The sequence below is a fragment of the Myotis lucifugus genome, unplaced genomic scaffold, assembly GCF_000147115.1.
Source record: "Myotis lucifugus unplaced genomic scaffold, Myoluc2.0 scaffold_192, whole genome shotgun sequence".
NCBI classification, from domain to species: Eukaryota; Metazoa; Chordata; class Mammalia; order Chiroptera; family Vespertilionidae; genus Myotis; species Myotis lucifugus.
In genome coordinates, this window is record NW_005871240.1 from 465218 (window position 1) to 471575 (window position 6358).

The window sequence follows — 6358 nt, forward strand, 5'->3', positions numbered from 1 at the left end:
TACTTGAGTTGGTAGAGTGGCCTTGTGTAGTAGGTGTCCTATAGGGCCCAGTGGCTTAACTTCCCCAGTCACCTGAGCTTGGCACTCTAGGTGTACCCCTATGTGGGCTGTTCCTACAATCTTCTTGTAGTTGAGCCTTGATTTCTGTTGGTGTCACTGGGAGGAATTGACCTCTGGACCAATAGGCTGTGAGGACCAGCTATGACTACAGTGGAAGAGCTGCTGTGCAGGAGACACCCCTATGGAGCAGGACTTGCTTCAGTGGGGCATTGGTGCTCACTGAGTCTGCCACTTGAGTGTGTTGTTTGTGGTTGTGTAGAGTTGTAATCTGGTATGGTCTGAAGCTGTCCACCAGGTACACTGGCTCTGGGGCCAGCCAGGAGGTACAAAGTTAGTCACTGCCTGGGGCCATCTGGCAGGAGCTGCAGAGAGATATGAAGATCTCTTGACTTATACTTTTATTGGGCTTAGAAATGCCCAGATGTTGCCCTAGCTCGCTTGGCTCAGTGGATAGAGTATCAGCCTGTGGACTGAAGGGTCCCAGGTTTGATTTCAGCCAAGGGCACATGCCTGGGTTGCGGGCTCCATCCCCAGTGAGGGGCGTGCAGGAGGCAGCCGATCAATGATTCTCTCTCATCATTGATGTTTCTATCTCTCTCTCCTTCTCTCTTCCTCTCTGAAATCAATAAAGAGATATATTAAAAAAATAAATGCCCAGGTGAGGCCCAGATGTTAAACAAGGCAGGCTGGTGCTAGTACCAGGTCTTGGGCTTCTTATTGATAGGTTTTGGGCATGCTGATGCCAGCTGCTGCTTGTTTGATAGATTTTAGGAGAGTCTGAAGCTTGAACCAGGACAGGCTATTCGTATGGAACAGCCACTGCAAACAGCTTGGGTAGGGCTGCAAATTGGATGGGGTGGGGTCTCAGGGAATCCCCAGGGTGAAGTAAACACTGTGCCATGCTGTTGGAAACCCAGATATGGCTGCTAGTTAGCTCTGTGAATGGGGAGGTTTCAGCATAGGAACAATGACCCCTGTGAGCACCCCCTGTCGGGGAAAAAGCCACCTCTGAGTTCCTGCCCCAATGCCAGACAATCCAGTTCTTCCCCATATGTACCTAGATCCCCCAAAGCTGCTGCCTAGTGCTGGAGCTCAGAGGAAGCAGGACCATGTAAGTGCCTGCCACAGCCCTTTAAGAGGATCACCTGGGACTCCAGCAGCCTCCACTTACTCAGCCACGATCCCCGCTGGTTTTTCCCATCTCTGGAACCCTGGGCTGGGGGTCTAGTGTGGGCCTGGGACCCTTTGCTCCTCAAGGGAGGCTTCCTCAGCCATGATATCTCTCCTGGTTAAAAAAAAATGCCACATGTGGATATTAGACTAGCTTGTTCGATGCCTCCACCCCTCCTAGCAGTTACCCTGTGCTTTCTTCTTTAATTCTCTAGTTGTTTGACTTCCATTCAACCAGCTTTCAGGCAGTTCTGAATTATGGTTGTTCTGTATTTTAGTTATAATTTTGATATGGTTGTGGAAGGCAGTGAGTACCATGTTTATCTACCTACCATCTTGGTTCTCCTATCCCTGTGATCTTTCTGATGACCTTATTAAATCCTGTCTTCTCACTATACTTCTTTTGCACATCTTTTTAAATGTTAATCTGCCCACCATCCAAAGTCAAGGCTATATCAAGATTTTGTAACTTAGAAATCCACACATGAAACCTATATGTTCAGGTTGACCAATGTCACCCAATAAAATTTAATTAAAAAATAAAGTAGTTCAAGTTGAAGTCAAACATCGTAGGAAACATCAGCAGATATGGTTTTGCTAAGCAAGCAAAACTATCTTTATTTGGAAACTTCTACTTGGCCCAAATGAGTAAGAAGAAAACATCTTAAATTTTAAAAAAAGAAGTAAATATGCACAAAAGTCTATGTGCTCACACATACAAGCACACACAGAGACATGTTCCTCTACCCTAAATTAAAATCATTCACTCATTCAAAAAATGTTAATCTGCATTTTATTAGGGTAATTTATGTATACATCTCTCAGTTAATTAATTAGTGCCTCAGATGATGAACTTCTGTCCCAACAAGTAAGAAGTTCTCCTCCTCCTCCTCCTCCTCCTCCTCCTCTTGCTTTTCATTTCCCTCTTCAATCAGATCATGGAGGTGAGTGTTTAGGAATTTATGCAAAATTGACGCAAGCAGAGTGTGTGCTTTGGCTGAACCTGGAGAGCAATGAAAGAGTTCCAATGATGTGCTGCCATCTGACACATAGCACCCTCTACATTAGTGCTGAAACAAAGTCAGATTTCCTACTGCAGCTCCTCAGAACATGCCCATGTATATAATACCTTATGTTTTTTTGGTTAGCTAAGCTTAGGTTACTATTTGGGAAAATATTGGGCAGGAAAATTGGCATAGCTAAGGAAGTTGTGTTTTTTTTTTTTTTAAAAAAAAACACCTTTGGCTGTTAGTATATGTTATTCATATATATAACCTTAAAAATTAAAAAATACAGAGAAGGTTGAAAAAAAAGTGGTGAGATCACTCATAATATCACCATCCAGAAATAACCACAGTTAATATTTTAGATTTTATTCTTCCAGACTTTTTTCTAGGTCTTTATATGCAAATTATATAGATATAAATACATATAGGTATACATACATAGATATGGATATAGACTGATATAGATTCTATTTTAAAATGGCATACTATCATATTCATTCTATTTAATACCTATATTGTTATTGTAATAATATATTGTGATTCTTTCTGTCATCATCTTTTGAAATGCATATAGCACAATTTACTTAACCAATGTGCTTATAACTCTCTAACTGATATAAAACCAAACATCTAAATTTTAGTGAATCAACTCAATAAGACTTTATTTGTGCCTTATGTTTCTGTTCAATGGAAGGCATTTTTTTTTACTTGGTGACCCCAGCCCCTACTATCTTCTGACTCTGCTCTCCTTTAGGGTCTTTCAATCTGCTGCTGGGCACAGAGCATGAAATATCTCCTTTGGGGGTTTTATACTGATCAGACCTTGAAATAGCATTCATCATGTCTTTTTATAGCTAAAGCCTTTCCATAATGAGAGAGATCAAATATGTGACAGACAACTAGCCATCTCTACCACAAAATGGTTCATATTTTGTCACTAAAATAAATACCACCATAAAAACTTTAATCTACTGCACTGCTTTAAATTATCCTTTTATTTATAATATACTTTGTTTACTATATTGCTGCTTTGTAATTTCAGTCATTATGGTTTTTTGAGAATATATTTTTATGGATTTCAGAGAGGAAGAAAAAGAGAGAGAGCTAGAAACATCAGTGATGAGAGAGAATCATTGATCAGCTGCCTCCTGCATATCCCCCACTGGGGATTGAGTCCTCAACCCAGGCACATGCCCTGACCAGGAATTGAACCATGACCTCCTGGTTCATAGGTCGAAGCTCAACCACTGAGCCATGCCAGCTGTGCTCATTATATTTTTTATCAATAAAAATAATTCATTTTGATATTTTTACTTAAATTTAACTTCTTTGGCCATTAATTTTAGCATATTTCCTTTTTATTATAATAAAATCATAATAAATGTGTTCATAATAATAAAGCTATATATATATATATATATTACAAATTGTTTCCTTGATTCTGTCCCTCATGTATCAAAGATAGTTAATATTCATAATTTACTCTATTTTCTAGTATGATTTTTTTTATTATATTAAGTCTATAAATGTTAACTTTTTTGTTTCTTTATTAAAATTATATTATAGCATCCTTGGTAGTCCACAGAGTCTTTTCTTTGCTTAATAAGGAAATAAATAACATCTCAACCCTAAATTTCTGGGTCTAATTCATTCTTTTAAATAGTGAACACAAAGAGTTTATGATATTTTCTGCCTCATAAAAATCATCAAAAACATTTTGTAGGAAACCCTTACTTATTAGTGTAAAATAATAACTCTTTGTTTTTGTTTTCATGCTTATTTTTGGAAATTAAGTCTTGGTAGGGGCATGATTTAATTTTTCTCTCCTGTTTATGTAATTTGAACCACTTTTCCCCTGTTTTTGCTCATTTGTATATATTTTATATATTCTGGATTATATTTTTTGCTTTATACATTTTGCACATATCTCTTCCTATCTGACACATGTCTTTAATGTTGTAGATTTCTTTTGTCATATACACATTGTACATCTTAATGCACTTGAATTTATAGAAAATGCCTTTATGGCTTTTACTTTTTAATTCTTCTGTCAGGTTTTAATGCTAATATATTTATATTTCTCAATCCTTACGAGTTTTGATTATTTTGTGTTTAATAAATATTTTCCTAAACCTAAAGCCATGAAATTATTTTACTTTTTTATTTTTAATAAATCTTTATAGTTCAGATTATTACAGATGTTCCTCTTTTTCTCCCCGTAGCTCCCCTCCACCTAGTTCCCACCTCAACCTCTGCCCATACCCCCTCACTGTCTTTGTCCATAGGTGTAAGACTTTTGTCCAGTTTCTTCCCACACCCCCCACACCTCCTTCCCCCAAGAATTGTCAGTCCACTCCCTTTCTATGCCTCTAATTCTATTCTATTCACCAGTTTATTCTGTTCCTCAGATTTTTTATTCACTTGATTTTTAGATTCATTTGTTGATAGATATGTATTTGTTGTCACTTTGTTGTTCATAATTTTTATCTTTACCTCTTTCTTCTTCTTCCTCTTCTTAAAGAATACCCTTCAGCATTTCATATAATACTGGTTTGGCAGTGATGAACTCCTTTAGCTTCACTGGGTAGAGTAATCTTCATTATAGGTTCTTGCTATTCATCATTTTGAATATTTTTTGCCACTCCCTTCTGGCTTGCATAGTTTCTGTTGAGAAATAAGCTGACAATCATATGGGTACTCCCTTGTAGGTAACTGATTGTTTTTCTCTTGCTGCTTTTAAGATTCTCTCTTTGTCTTTTTCCCTTGGCATTTTAATTATGATCTGTCTTGGTGTGGTCCTCTTTGGATTTTTTTTTTGTTTGGGGTTCTCTGCACTTCCTGGACTTGTCTTTTCTTTCATCAAGTAGGGAAAGTTTTCTGTCATTATTTCTTCAAATAGGTTTTCAATATCTTGCTCTCTCTCTTCTTCTGGCACCCCTATAATTTGGATGTTGGTACGCTTGAAGTTGTCCCAGAGGCTCCTTGCACTGTCTTCATATTTTTGTATTCTTTTTTCATTTTGCTTTTCCAGTTGGGTGTTTTTTGCTTCTTCGTATTTCAAATCTTTGACTTGATTCTTGGGATCCTCTAGTCTGCTGTTGGATCTCTGTATATTATTCTTTATTTCAGTCAGTGTATGCTTAATTTCTAATTGGTCCTTTTTCATATCCTTGAGGGTCTCACTATATTTCTCAGAGGTTTCTAAAAGATTCTTGAGTAACCTTATAAGTGTGGTTTTGAACTCTATATCCAGTAGTTTGCTTTCCTCCATTTCTTTCATTTGTGACCTGTTTCTTTGTCTCCACATTTTGGCTGCTTCCCTGTGTTGTTAGAGTGGCTTTGTGTGCTAGGTGTCCTATAGGGCCCAGTGGCTCAGCCTCCCTAATTACCTGAGGTGGACACTCTTGGTGCACCCCTTTGTGGGCTGTGTGCACAGTCTTGTTGTAGTTAAGCCTTGATTGCTGTTGGTATCACTGGGAGGAATTGAGCTCCAGGCCAATTGGCTGTGAGGACCAGTTGTGTCTACAATGGGAGAACTTCTGTGCTAGAGACACCCTTATGGGGCAGGACTTGCTTCAGTGGGGCTTTGGCACTCACTGAGTCTGCCCAAGTTTTTAGGTGGAGAAAGTCTAGGCTATTCATATGCAAAAGCCTCTGGGCACAGCTTGGATGGGGTTCTAAATTGGGTGGGGAATCACCAGGGCAGAGCAAACTCCAATGGCTGCCCATCTGCTCTGCCTTGTAGAGGTCCAAGGTTCTGTGTCCTGCTCCCCGTGCAGGAACAATGACCGCTGCCAAGTACCTCTGCGAGAAAGTTGCCCTCAAGCTCCAGCCCGATGCCAGACAGTCCAGTTTCTCTCCATATGAGTCTGGGTCCCCAAATTCTCACCTGGAACTGGAGTTCAGAGCAGTTGGGAGCTTGTTTCTCCCTCCTGATTTAAAAAGACAACAGCGTACCCAGCTGTCATCCCCTTTTGCGCGCGCCTCTGTACCTCCACACTTCCACAACTCTGCACCTCCTACCAGACTCAGTGCCCTTGAAGCATCCATCTTATATAAGAACTGCTGTTTGAAATTTTAACCCTGCTATTCTGGCTTCTGGCTTAAATAATAAGGAAAAT